Below are 14,102 nucleotides of genomic sequence, written 5' to 3'. Positions count from 1 at the left end.
ACTAATATCTCCAGTGTCCACCAGTTCCCCCAGGTTCTCCTGGATGGTGCCTGGCACCTTGCACACCCTTGGATCATCAGTGAAGCCCAGGCTAAGGTAGATGATGGAATGTCTGGTTTTGGAATTCCCCTTGGAATTTGGGAGAGGGAGAGCAGCGTGAAGAGCTCTGTGGGGGCTTTTGTTTGCTCAGTGGGGTTTTTATTGCTCAGTGAGGTTGTTTTTTGGTCAGTGAGGTTGTTTTTTGGTCATTGGGGTTGTTTTTTGCTTGGTGAGTTTTGTCTTTTGCTCAGTGGGGTTGTTTTTGCTCAGTGAGGTTGTTTTTTGGTCAGTGGGATTGTTTTTTGCTTGGTGGGGTTGTTTTTTGGTCAGTGGGGCTGTTTTTTGGTCAGTGGTGTTGTTTTTTGCTCAGTGGGGCTGTTTTTTGCTCGGTGGGGTTGGTGTTTGCTCAGTGGGGTTGTTTTTTGCTCGGTGGGGCTGTTTTTTTATCAGTGGGGTTGTTTTTTGCTCGGTGGGGCTGTTTTTTGGTCAGTAGGGTTGGTTTTTGCTCAGTGGGGTTGTTTTTTGCTCGGTGGGGCTGTTTTTTGGTCAGTGAGGTTGGTGTTTGCTCAGTGGGGCTGTTTTTTGCTCGGTGGGGCTGTTTTTTGCTCAGTGGGGTTGTTTTTTGCTCGGTGGGGCTGTTTTTTGCTCAGTGGGGTTGGTTTTTGCTCAGTGGGGCTGTTTTTTGCTCGGTGGGGCTGTTTTTTGCTCAGTGGGGCTGTTTTTTGCTCGGTGGGGCTGTTTTTTGCTCAGTGGGGTTGGTTTTTGCTCAGTGGGGCTGTTTTTTGCTCGGTGGGGTTGGTTTTTGCTCAGTGGTGTTGTTTTTTGCTCGGTGGGGCTGTTTTTTGCTCGGTGGGGCTGTTTTTTGCTCAGTGGGGCTGTTTTTTGCTCGGTGGGGCTGTTTTTTGCTCAGCAGCCCGATTCCCCCATTTCTCATGCCTGGTTTCAATGCCTACAGTGACACACAGTGGCGATGGGCTCTGCCGTGCCACAGCATTGCCCGGCCCTGGGGGACTCTGGAGATGGTGGCAGTGGTGACCACCAGGCTGCCCTTGCAGGAGGATCCGCCTGCTGATGAGGTTTGGGCTCCAGGCTGCTCCTCACATGGCCACGTAAGGAAGCTGTGGAGCTTCCAGGCTTCCATCCAATCTGCTGCCCATTTCCCATGGAGTTTCCTCCCAATCAGCAGAGAACTTCAGGTTCCTTAAGCTGATTTGTGCCACAAATGCCGCGCTCAAATCCTCTTTAGTTTCTGTGACAATGCAGGTTTTTTTATCCTTGTGTAAGCAGCCAGGAAATAAAAGTTGGCTTTTGGCTGTCGTGCTCCCCCTGTTCCTTGTACTCCTGGAGAGCCCAGCAGGCAGAGGTGGCTCTGTTGTTCCTCAGGAGAACATCTTCCAGCGTCCCTGGCTGTGTTCCCCTTCCATTTGCAGGTGTTTGCAGGGCAGGTAGATGCCGGCTTTCCTCAGGATTATTCCATTCTGCCGTTCCATTGCTTCGCTTCCAAAGGATTTTTAGATTTATTTTCTTTTTCCTCAGCTGTTTGGAGAAGGAAAATGATCAGATGAGGAGAAGTCTTGGGCTGGTTTCCCGCTTGAGCTGGGGGTAGAATCACAGAATCCCAGACTGGTTTGGGTTGGGAGGGACCTTAAAGCCCCATCCTGTTCCATCCTTTGGGCAGGGACACCTTCCACTGTCCCAGGATGCTCCAATCCCCGTCCGACCTGGCCTTGGACACTGCCCGGGGAGCTTCAGGCAAGCCCCTATTTCCAAATCCCAGCTATTAAAAAGATAAATAAAATCCTGATACTGATCTTGTTAGAAAGCTCTGGAAGTAAGGAGCAAGCCGCAAACAAATGCCTTGAAAATGCGTGGAAACGCCAGCAATGCTGCGTTTCTCAGGCTCATCCCTCCGAGCAGCCCCGGTACCGGGCAGAAGTGCCGGATCCCCAAAATCCGCTCCTGGCTGGCAGCCCCCGCAGCCGCGCGGCTGCAGGTCAGGCTGCCGCCAGCTCCATCGCTCCGGAGCCGAGCCGGAGGGGCAGAGAGGCCGAAGGCTCCTCCCGCACTCGCAGCGCCCCGGCCGTGCCGGCAGCCGCGGCGGTCCCGGGGGCTCCGGGCGGCAGCGATGCTGGGCTGCCGCTGACATTTCCGCCCGCGGGTGCCCAGCCAATTGGCGCGGCTGGAGCAGCCACACATAAAATATGATGATTTTCAGCAGCAGGAGGAGGAGAAGGAGGAGGGGAGAGGGCGGGAGAGCCGCCGGCTCGCATGCCGGGGGCTGCGCACAGCCTGGCCGGAGGCGAGCGCGGCCGGAGGAGCCGCAGCACCCCGGGATGGCCCCGAGCGCCGACCAGGAGGATGCCACCGCCACCCAGGTGGGCCGGGCACGGTGGCACCACGGCCGGGGGAGCTGCCCTGGGGCCTGGGGCCGCGCAGCTTTGGGGGATCTGTCCCGTCCCCCCCCAGAGCCGATGGCTCGGCGCTGTCCCCGGCCCCACACACGGGGCCACCGGCGCGGCTTAGCGGAGGGCTGAACTTTTTTTGGGGGGGGTTCGGTCCGGTTTGGTAAAATCCCGGAATGCCAGCCCTGGAAAGACGCGGTGCTGCTGTGCCAGAGCTGCTCGGTTCAAACTTCGCAGCCTGGTCCTCAGTTTGATGGGAAGCACTTGACAGAGCTGCTCTGTGCCTGGCGTTAACCCTCTCCCAGCTCCTGCCGGGCTGGAAGCTGTTAATCCCGAAAAATTCACTCGCAACAAATTTAACCCCACTAAGGAGCCACGGCAGAACTCCGGGAATGGCATCCAGCAGCTGCTCCTTTTTGTAATGACTTTGCATTTATCCCAGAGCCGGCTGGCGAGTTTGCACTTTATTATTATTATTATTTCCCCGAAGGGGAGGGGGTCCGATTAAAAATAATAATCATACTATAATATTCCCGAGGCAACCCTGGGAGGGCAAACCACACCTCCCCGTGCTCCGACTGTGCCACCACTGTCGCTTTATTAATTTCCCTGCGCCGTGAGTGACAGTCCTCCAGAAGTGGTAATTGGTGCGCTGTGTCTTTAAAAGGTTAAAACCCTTTTCAAAAAGGCCTCGACTCATAGTGGGAAAAGACAAGAGAGGCTTTGGCTGGCTTTGGATCCAGAAAACAGCTGCTGATTAGAGCCTGCGTCTTCGGGCTGAATTTATTACATATTTTTCAGCAGCAGGGATTCTAGGAGGAAGCTTCCGTTTGGGTTTCTTGATCGTGGTTTATTTTTATTCAGAGGAATAACAGAGGAAGGATTTGTTCCGGCTGGAGCATGCTCACAACCTGCAAGACCTCCCATTATTAAACTGCCTACTTTAGGCTTTAATATCCATGTGGTATTTTTTTGATTTTTATTAGCGTTATTATTATTTGACAGCGTGCATCTCTCTATTATTTTTTTTAAATTTTTTTAATCATTTATTCGGAGAGGAAGCTGATCTCGCAATGAGCTTTCTCCTTCCTTACTTGAAACAGGTGCTAATGAAAGAATGCAAATAGCACCGGCTGAGCCGAACATTTCATAAAGAAGGGAACAGCCACCGACCCCAAGCGCTCCGGGATCTGCGCGCTGGCCCCCGGCAAAGGTAGGCACGGGGGCTTTTGTCGCTATTTTTTTGCTGTTGTTCTCTGCGTGGATCTTTGGGATTTTTTCTCGCCCTTCCTTCCTTCCTTCCCTCCCTCCCTCTCCGGCTGGTGCGGGTGCCCAGCTGGCCGGCCAGATTCCATTTTTTCTCCCCAGAGGTGCCAGCCTGGCGTCCCCAGCCCGTGTCCCCGCGTCCCCACCGGGGGTGGCCGCGGCCACCTCCGCGCCGAGCGAGCGCCCCGAGCCCGGCGCTGTCACCGAGCCCAGCCCGGAGCCGCGGCCCCGCCACGCTCGCAGCTACTTTGCCGCTTAATTAGCCCTGGCTGTCGCATGAATTTATCGTCGCTTGACAGCAACTTCATTTTCTCCCACCGTGCGGGGAGGAGGAGGAGGAGGAGGAGGCGATGAATTGGCGCTGGCTGGTGGGAGGCAGCGCTGGGGCGGTGGGAGGCGATCGCGGGTGTGACAGGGACGTGCCAGCCGGCCCGGGCCGTGCGGAGGGACGCGGGCTCGGGGCCGCGCTGCTCCGGGCACAGCCGCGTCCTCCCGGGGCCCCGCGGAGCCGGAGCGCGGCCCTGCGCCGCTTCCATCCCTTCCTTCCCTGCGGCTGCTCCCGATGCTCCAGCGCGGGGAGAAATGCCCGAATTAAACACAGAAAATAAGATTCCACGGCTCGTTCCAGCAGCGAGGTCCCTGCTGGTGGCCGGATCCCTACACAAAGCGCTGCCGTTGGGGTTTTTTTTTCCCTCCTCCTGCTCGGTTTTATTTGGCTTTATTTCGGTTTTATTCGGGGATCAGCCCGCGAGGTTTGTCCTTTGGGAAGCCCGAGTTCTTCCCGGTGCTGGAGGCAGGTGGAGGCATCCGCAGCCCCTTGCGGTACCTGCCCGCGGCTCTGGCCGGGTTTTGTGCCGTGTTCCCAAGCCCGGGCTTGCAGCAGGGACTGCAGTGGCCTCCCCAAGGGCCAAACCCAGCCCTCCTAGGGGTGATCCAGCTCCTCCGGCTGCGGGAGCCTCCGAGGGCAGCGATTAGCCCTTTGTCTGGAAGTTTGTGTTTATATTTCGGCGTGTTTAAGTGTTACATATTTCTGTTCTGGCCGTGCACGCAGGATACTTGCAGGGGTTTTGCCTGAGCGTTCAGGAAAGGATCTGCAAGAAAAGTTTCCCCCGATGAGTTATGCGAGCTGAGGGTGGGAAGCACGTGAAACAAAATATTTATTTTATATAAACAGCCCCTTGTAGCTTCCTCCAGAGAGAACTTGGGAACGTTTGACCTGACAGAGGAAAAATACCCAAAACTCAATGTGCAGCCCGGTCTGTCCATCCCTCCCCCATTCCAAAAGCAGATTATTTTTAATTAAGAATTTGATATGGGGTGTGTGTGCAGGAAAATAGGATTAAAATGTGTTCTGGAGGCAGCAGGATGGGAATATTCCTCTGCTCCTGGTTCGGGCTGGGCGAGGGCCAGCAGCACCTCGAGTCCCCTGCCCTGCTGCTCTGAAAGACAAATCCAGGTGCTGATGGCTGCTGGAAAGCCCCAGCCGCGGGCTTTGGGATGTGAGAGCGCGGATTTTTCCCAAACCCTCGTGTTCCGTGTGCCGAGACAGCTGCTGCTCCTGCAGGATTCACTTCTTGCCGTGCCAGTAACCGAGTTGGCCCAATGCAACTTTAAAAAAAATATTTTATTTGGTGATTGCAAATCCTCTGAGCTGTACCAGAACATGGGGGGGTCTGGCTTTATTCCCTCCCGCTCTGGCTCAGCCGGAGTGCTGGGATCTGTCCCGGCAGCGCCGTGTGCTGCTCCTCCCCACGCCCAGCACTCGCTCTGCTCAGGGAAACCTTTGGGATGAGAGGAAAGCCGGAGTGAGCGGTGGCTGTGGGGGGGAGAGGATGGGAAGGTGTTTTTCCTATGGATGTTGATGTTTTCCCTATCGACGTTGGTGTTTCCCCTATGGAAGTTGGCATTTCCCCTATGGAATGTGGCATTTCCCCTATGGACGATGGTGTTTCCCCTGTAGTGTTTCCTCTATAGAAGGTGATGTTTTCCCTATGAAGATGTTTTCCCTATGGACGTTGGTGTTTCCCCTGTGGAATTTGGTATTTCCCTTATGGAATTTGGTATTTCCCTTATGGAATTTGGTGTATTCCCCATGGAAGTTGGTGTTTTCCCTATAGAAGGTGGAGTTTCCCATGTGGAAGGTAGCATTTCCCCTATGGAAGGTGGTGTTTTCCCTATGGAATTTGGTATTTCTCCATGGAAGGTGGTGTTTCCTCTATGGAATTTGGCATTCCCCCTTTGGAAGGTGGTGTTTGCCCTATGGAAGGTGGTGTTTGCCCTATGGAAGGTGGTGTTTTCCCTATGGAATTTGGTATTTCTCCATGGAAGGTGGTGTTTCCTCTATGGAATTTGGCATTCCCCCTTTGGAAAGTGGTGTTTGCCCTATGGAAGGTGGTGTTTTCCCTATGGAATTTGGTATTTCTCCATGGAAGGTGGTGTTTCCTCTATGGAATTTGGCATTTCCCCTTTGGAAAGTAGTGCTTCCCCTATGGAAGGTGGTGTTTTCCCTATGGAATTTGGTATCTGCCCTATGGAATTGGTGTTTTCCCTATTAAAGCATCTCCTCTGTCGAGTTTTGGTTTCCGTGCTGCCCCTGGGGCTGTGAACACCTTTGTGCACAACGCAAACCCAGCCACTGGAGCAGGACACAGTGGAGTTTGTCCCACAGTTCTTGGCACAGGTGGTGGCACCTGAGTCCTGCCAGGATCTGCTCTGAGGCCTCCATGACACCTGAGGACCTGTGAGATTTGGTGCCCTGCATCTTTATGGTTTTTATGTTTTCACCCCCCCCAGAGAGGGAAATGAAGCTGTTTTTTGTCCCAGAGTTCTTCTCAGCACAGGTGGTGGCACCTGAGTCCTGCCAGGAGCTGCTCTGAGGCCTCTAAAACCTGAGGACCGGTGGGAATTTGCAGCTCTGCATCCCCACGATGTTCATAATTTCACCCCCACTGAGAAAGAGAAATAAAACTGGTTTTGTCCCAAGCACTGCAGCCCAGCTCATCTGGCACTGGAAAGGATTCTGGTCGTTATTTTCCTTGAAGCAGCCGTAAAACTCCTGTAAACACACCCAGCACACCAAGCCGGGACCTCCACAGGTCTCTCCAGCATCTTGGCTCTTCCTGGGAATGGCTGTGGCAGTTCCATGGGAATGGGAAGATTTCCTGGGAATTCAGAGAGCGGCTGATGGGCCGAAGAGTTTTATGGAGCCCTGGAGGAGCTGGGGTCAGAGCGCTGAATGGCCTCTTCCTCCTCCTCCTCCCCTTCCTCATCATCCTCCTCCTCCTCAGGTCACTCTAATTCTGGATTCCCACCTGGATAAAACTTCTGGAATTCTCTCTGTGCTCAGGATGAGGAGCTGGTGAGGGGGGGATGAAGAGGAAAGCAGGAACTCCCCGTTGACCTGAACCCCACATTTTTAACAGGGCCGGCAGTGGGGGGTTCTGTGCGCCGGGTGCTGTGGGAGCACAAACCGCTCCGCACGAGTTTGGGGTAAAAAACCTCTTTTTTCTCCATGTCCTGCCCAACCTCTGCTTCTGGCTCAGTTCATGCAGGTGGATAATGTGGGATAACATGGGAATAATGTGGGATAACACGGGAATAATGTGGGATAGAATGGGAATAACATGGGATAGGATGAGAATGATATGGGATAACATGGGAATAATGTGGGATAACTCAGGAATAACATGAGAAAACATGGGGATAACATGGGATAACATGGGAATAATGTGGGGATAACATGGGAATAACGTGGGATAGGATGAGAATGATGTGGGATAGCATGGGAATAATGTGGGATAACATGGGAATGATATGGGATAGCATGGGAGTAATGTGGGATAATTTGGAAATAACGTGGGATCACATGGGAATAACATAGGATAGGATGAGTATAATGTGGGATAGGATGGGAATAACATGGGACAAAACAGGAATAACATGGGATGACATGGGAATAATGTGGGATAGCACAAGAATAATGTGGGATAGGATGGGATAGCATGGGAATAATGTGGGATAGCAAAAGAATAATGTGGGATAGGATGGGATAGCATGGGAATAACATGGGATAGCATGGAAATAACATGGGTTAGCATGGGAATAATGTGGGATAGGATGGGAATAACCTGGGATAGCATGGGAATGGTGAGCCCAGCTCCCTGATTTATTCCCTTGTTTAAAGGTGTGTGGTGATACCTGAAGAGGATTTTCCAAAATAACTTAAAGGGCTGGTGCCTGCTATGCATATTTAGCCATCTTTTGGACCCATATTTGCCCACAGTCCTGACCCACATTTACCCATATTTCCCCATATTCTTGACGCATATTTTGAACTCATTTTTACCCATACTCTGGATCCATATTTACCCATTTTTATCCATATTCCTGACGCATATTTACCCATTTTTACCCATATTTGGACCTATATTTACCAAATTCCAGACTCATTTTCACCCATATTCCTGATCCATATTTACCCATTTTACCCCTATTCCTGGCCCATTTTTACCCCTATTTCTGACTCATATTTACCAATTTTCACCACATTCCTGCCTTTCCCAGGCAGGACTCTCAGGATCCACATGCCACATCTCTCCCTTTAGTTCTTTAAAAAGCTCTGAAACTTCTTCATGCCAAGAATGGAAACGTTGCAGCTCTCTAAGTCAGGGATTTGCTCTCGGTGCGGTGGGGGGGACCAGCGTGGCCTTTTTTGTTCCTTTTTAACCTTTCTGCATCTTTACTTTTCCTCCTGTGTGGGAAATGGGGAGGAGGGAGGAGGGGGAACCTCCTGGCCGAGCTCTCAGTGGGAGTCCCTGGCAGATTGAAAATACAAATAATAAGTTCTGACTCTAAGCCCCAACTGCAGACAGCAGCAGTCGCCAGGGTTTTGGGGTTGTTTTTTGATTTTAGATCAGTATTTGCTGGGGAAGTTCTGGAAAATGCTGTAGGGGAAGGACATTTTGCTGTGGGGCCAAACAGGGTTTGAGAAGCCCCAGGGCTGTGGGTGCTGAGGGGGACTGGGGCTGTTTCAGGGGGAATGTCACACCTGGAGTGGAATAATGGGATCATTTAACCAAGCTGGGATAGATTGGGCTCTCAGGGAGGTCTGGGATGCTGCTGGAATCCCCAGGGAGCCCCGGGAATTGCTGCTGGGATGGTCCCCAGGAGCTGCTGCCAGCCTGGATGTGCTGCTGTGTCCCACAAGGCCCTGACCCCACTCCCTGCAGCTGGGAGAGGAGGATCCCATGGGATTCCAGCCCTTCCAGTCGATTTCCCAGTCCTGGAGCAGCCCAGATTTCAGTGCTGCACAATCTGTCCCTCCCTGAGTTCTCTGTGGGACCTTGGGAAGGAGCTGGGACAATAAAATCCAGGGGAGGAGATGTCCATGGGTAGCTGGATCATCTTCTGCCACAGGAGGATCCCACAGGAGGATCCCTTGGGTTTCCAGCCCCTCCAGTGGAATTCCCAGTCCTGGAGCAGCTCAGATTTCAATGTTGCACAATCTTCTCTCCCTGTGGGACCTTGGGAAGGAGCTGGGACAATAAAATCCAGGGGAGGAGATGCCCATGGATGCTGGATCCTCTCCTGCCTGCCTGGGGAAGTCTCCAGGGCTGCTGCTGCCTCAGGGATAGGATTTGGGGATTTGGGGGCTGCAGGGACCAGCAGTGAGCAAATCCTGACGTAAGCAGGGATGCTCTGGGATCAGCGAGCCCAGAGTTGAGCGCTGAGTAAAGGAGGGATGAGAAAAGCTCGTGGTGATGTCAGGGGTGAGCTCAGGGGCCCTGGAAAAGCACCTCGGATCCAAACAAAACTTCCCTGCTGCTTTTTTAGCTGCCTCGAGAGCTAAAGCAGATTTTATAATCCCATGGGTGCTCCTGCATGGGGTTTGTTCCTGGTGGATGGATTGGAAAATCCAGAATTTACAGAATGACTAGGCTGGAAAAGACCTCCAAGACCATCGAGTCCAACCCAAACAAAAGGTCCAGGAGGTTTCAAATAACCAAAACTGGATTTTAGATGGAATTTTATCTGCAGAAGTGCAGCCTCTTGGGAAAGGCTCAGCTGCACCGTCCCCATCCCAATCCCTGTAACCCCCATCTATGCCCCCAAAGCATTCCAGCATTTCCAGTCTTCCCCAGCCAATTCTTCTTTGTGTTTTAATCCACGAAAATAAATTTATCATCATCTCTCTCGTCCTTTACCTGCCTCTGCCTTGCTGTTCAGAGTCCCTGCATTTGCAGGGATATTCATTTCACCCCAGGTTTGGTAGCTTGGGCTCATATTTTGAATTTTTTTTTGTTTGCTGCACTTCTGGCATCAGAGGGAATTTCATGGGAGAGTGCAAATTGCCGAGAGAAACAACTCAATTTGTTTTGTTTTGTTTTCAAGGGCTGTTCCAAAGCAGTTTGGTCAGATTTTTCCTGAAAAAAAAAAACCCAAAAATCCTCCTTGCTGCAGGGAATTTGGGGCAAAGAAGGAATTCTCCTGTGCAGCAGGAATGTCCCCAAAACCACATGGTGATATCTGATTGATTATAAATTGGATTAATTAATTGGAGAGGAATTCTGTGCAGGCAATAAGAAAAATCTGGTAGCTGGAATGGGAGGGAAGGAAAATATTTATGGGTTAAAGGAGAGGCATGGGGGGTCAGGAGAGCAAAAACTGCAGATTTAAACAAATAAATCAGGTAATTATAAATATATTGCTGCTGTAGCTGAATAATTGGGATTTTTGGGGTGTTGAACCTGTTTTGGTTGATGGTGAGAGCAAAAGGTTCTTCTCAGCTGGGGCAAAAATGACATTATTTCACTGCTAATTAAGCTGGATCCATCACTTGTGGGATTTAATTTTGGGGTTGTTGTGGGGTTATTGTGGGGAATGTGTGGGGATTATGTGGGGTTATTGTGGGGTTTGTGTGGGACCAGAACAAGAAATGCCATTTCTGTGGGGTTTAAGTGGTACCAGAGCAGAAAATGCCATTTCTGTGGGGTTTGTGTGGGCCCAGAGCTGCAAATTTCATTTCTGTGGGGTTTTGAGTAGGACCAGAGTAGGAATGTCACTTGTGGGGGATTTGTGTGGGGTTTCTGTGGGGTTATTATAGGGTTTCTGTGGGGTTTGTGTGGGCCCAGAGCAGCAAATTCCATGAGTGTGGGATTTATGTGGGACTAGAACAGAGAACGCCACTTGTGTGGGCTTTCTGTGGGGTTTGAGTGGGGTTTGTGTGATCCAGAGTAGCAAATGCCATTTCTGTGGGGTTTGTGTGGGGTTACTGTGAGGTTTGAGTGGGGTTTCTGTGGGACCAGAACAAGAAATGCCATTTCTGTGGGGTTTAAGTGGTACCAGAGCAGAAAATGCCATTTCTGTGGGGTTTGTGTGGGCCCAGAGCTGCAAATTCCATTAGTGTGGGATTTATGTGGGACTAGAACAGGGAATGCCACTTGTGTGGGGTTTCTGTGGGGTTTCTGTGGGACCAGAAGAAGAAATGCCATTTCTGTGGGGTTTGTGAGGGCCTAGAGTAGAAAATGTCACTTGTGGGGGATTTGTGTGGGGTTTCTGTGGGGTTTACTTGGCACCAGAGCAGAAAATGCCATTTTTAGGGGTTTTATGTGGGACTAGAACAGGAAATGCCACATGTGTGGGGTTTCTGTGGGGTTTCAGTGACCCCAGAGCTGCCAGGGCCAGTTCTGTGTGGTGCAGTGCCATGGGGGCCACAGGAACAGCTCCTCTCCCTCCTTTTGTAGTTCCAGCTCCAATTCCAACATCCCACAGATGGAGGAGATCAACGACACGCCTTTAGGATAATGGGAATAACCCCAGAACTCAAAGGAGTCCTGCAAAAACTCACCTGGGGAGCCCCCAGGAAGTGCCTGAATTCCCAAAATATTGAATCCAGCTGGAATTCAGCCCCTCCAGGGATGCAGGAATGCAGAAAATTGGGATAAAACTGCGCAAAAACTCCAGGAATGGGAGGCCTGACCCTGGCAGGGCTGATACTCCTTTTGCCACAGGAATTAATTTTGGGCTGCAGGAATTTTGGGATACAGGAATTTTGGGAGCCCGGGCCCTCCTGGGCTCCTCAGCTCCTGGCCTGAGCACTTCCCAGCGCTGCTCCTGGTGGGATTTTATCCCTTGGGAAGATTTTCCCGATTTTAGGGTAATAGCTAGATCAGGAGGGACACAAGGAAGCTGCAATTAGTCCCATATCCATCATTATCCCAGCTTTATTTTGGGATTTGGGTGCATTTTAAGGCCTGAACCCATCCCTGAGCAGCCAATTCTGGACAAAACTGAGAATTCCAAGGGTGATTTCCCAGCTCCCTGCCCATACCAGGTTCCTGTTGCTCCTGTTGCTGTTTCTGTCTGTGTTTATCCATTTTTTTCCCCAATCCATTTGGATTTTGCCACTGGAAAAGCTGCTCAGGGCATTGAGCTGCCTGCAGGAGCCCACCCCCAGCTCAACACTGCATTTTAGCATCAAAACCCATCAAAATCTTCATTATGCACCAACTTTCCTGGCTGAAAAATCCCTAAGATGAACTCGGCAGTGGGGGGCAAAGGTGGAGGCAGGGGGAGAGGATGCGAGTATCCCAAAAAGTTGCGAAGTGAAGCATTCCAGAGTGGGAATAAGAGCTGGAGGTTCAATGTGCAATCACAACCTCCCTTTGTCTGCGGGCTGTTGATCGGCGGAGCTGCAATCTCGTGGCAATAAATAGATATTTAAGATAAGCTCCGGCGTGTAATTAAAGACTTCTGCCACACGGCCAGATGCGCTGCCTTTATCTTTGTGTAAATGAGAGCGGAGCGGGGCTCTGCTGCGCTGAGAGCCCAAAAAAAAGGGGGAGAAAAGGTTCTTTGTCCCAGTTTGCATCCGTTTGCTGCAGGGTGGGAGAGAGGGAGGGATGGGACCGTTCCCAACGCAGGGAAACTGGGAATTTCAGTGCTCCGAGGGCTAAAGGGGAGTTAAAGGTGTTACCTTCATCCAGGAGCGTTTCCCTGATTTCCCAGTGGTTTGGGATGGGAATTCAGGGAGGGAGGGATGGGACCGTCCCTTCCCAGGGAAATTGGGAATTGTGGTGCTTTAAGGGCTAAAGGGAATGAAATGGGTTGGTAAAAGGTGAACCCTCAGTTTCCCTGATTTCCCAATGCTTTGGGATGGGAATTCAGGGAGGGAGGGGTGGAAGTTCAAGGAGAGAGGGATGGGACCATCCCCTCCCCAGGAAAACTGGGAATTTCAGTGTTCCTGAGGCTAAAGGGAATTAAAGTGTTGGTAAAAGGTAAAGGGAATTAAAGTGTTGGTAAAACCTTCATCCAGGGGTGTTCCTCTGATTTCCCAGTGTTTTGGGATGGAATTTTAGGGAGGGGGGGATGGAAATTCAGGGAGGGATGGATGGGACAGACCATCCTTTCCAGGGAAACTGGAAATTGTGGTGCTACAAAGCCTAAAGGGAATTAAATGGGTTGGTAAAAGGTGTTGTCTTCATCCAGGAGTGTTTCCCTGATTTTGCAGTGTTTTGGGATAGAAATTCAGGGAGGGAGGGATGGGAGTGTCCCTTCCAGGGAAACGGGGAATTTCAGTGGTCCTGAGGCTAAAGGGAATTAAATGTGTTGACAAAAGGTGAACCCTCAGTTTCCCTGATTTCCCAGTGTTTTGGGATGGGAATTCAAGAAGGGAGGGATGGAAGTTCAAGGAGAGAGGGATGGGACCGTCCCTAGCCCAGGGAAACTGGGAATTTCAGTGGTCTGAGGGCTAAAGGGAATTAAATGTGTTGGCAAAAGGTGTTGTCTTCATCCAGGAGCGTTTCCCTGATTTCCCAGTGTTTTGGGATAGAAATTCAGGGAGGGAGGGATGGGAGCATCCCTTCCAGGGAAACGGGGAATTGCAGTGCTACAAGGGCTAAAGGGAATGAAATGTGTTGGCAAAAGGAGAACCCTCAGCTGGGAGCCCTCAGTTTCCCTGATTTTCCAGTGTTTTGGGAAGAAAACTCAGGGAGAGAGGGATGGCAATTCAGGGAGGGAGGGAAGTTCAATGAGGGAGGGATGAGACAATTCCCTCCCAAGGAAAGCTGGAAACTGTGGTGCCTTAAGGGCTAAAGGGAAGGAAATATCTTGGTAAAAGGAGAACGCTCAGCCAGGAGCCCTCAGTTTCCCTGACTTTGCAGTTTTTTGGGACGGAAATTAAAGGAAAGGAGGGACGAGACCATTCCCTTCCCAGGAAAGCTGGAAATTGTGGTGCTTTAAGGGCTAAAGGGAATGAAATGTGGTGTTGCTGCTGTTGATAAAACGTGCACCCACAGCCAGGGGGTTTCCCTGATTTCCCAGGGTTTCAGTTTGGAATTCAGGCTCCCCTGGGCAGTGACTCTGCCCCTACTTTGGGACTCCAGGCTCAGCTTTGTC

The 14,102-nt window shown here is 51.4% G+C and overlaps 1 protein-coding gene across 4 annotated transcripts in view; it reads left to right on the top strand.

Moving 5' to 3' along the window:
• The first annotated feature begins 2,298 nt into the window (after window positions 1–2,298).
• Window positions 2,299–14,102, top strand: part of HIVEP3 (HIVEP zinc finger 3) — a 292,362-nt gene continuing 280,558 nt past the window's right edge. Inside the window, exons 1-2 of one of the 4 annotated variants that reach the window (XM_021528378.3) lie at window positions 2,299–2,414; window positions 3,545–3,654. The gene's annotated coding sequence lies outside the window, so the exon portion shown is untranslated. Of the gene's footprint in view, window positions 2,415–3,061; window positions 3,109–3,151; window positions 3,655–14,102 lie in introns of those variants that run through there. The other 3 variants (XM_021528379.3, XM_077788482.1, XM_021528381.3) reach the window with 3 other exon arrangements.

The sequence above is a fragment of the Lonchura striata genome, chromosome 26 (assembly GCF_046129695.1).
Source record: "Lonchura striata isolate bLonStr1 chromosome 26, bLonStr1.mat, whole genome shotgun sequence".
NCBI lineage: Eukaryota > Metazoa > Chordata > Aves > Passeriformes > Estrildidae > Lonchura > Lonchura striata.
The sequence above is the reverse complement of the archived record's forward strand: the minus strand, read 5'-3'. Positions and strand labels throughout refer to the sequence as shown.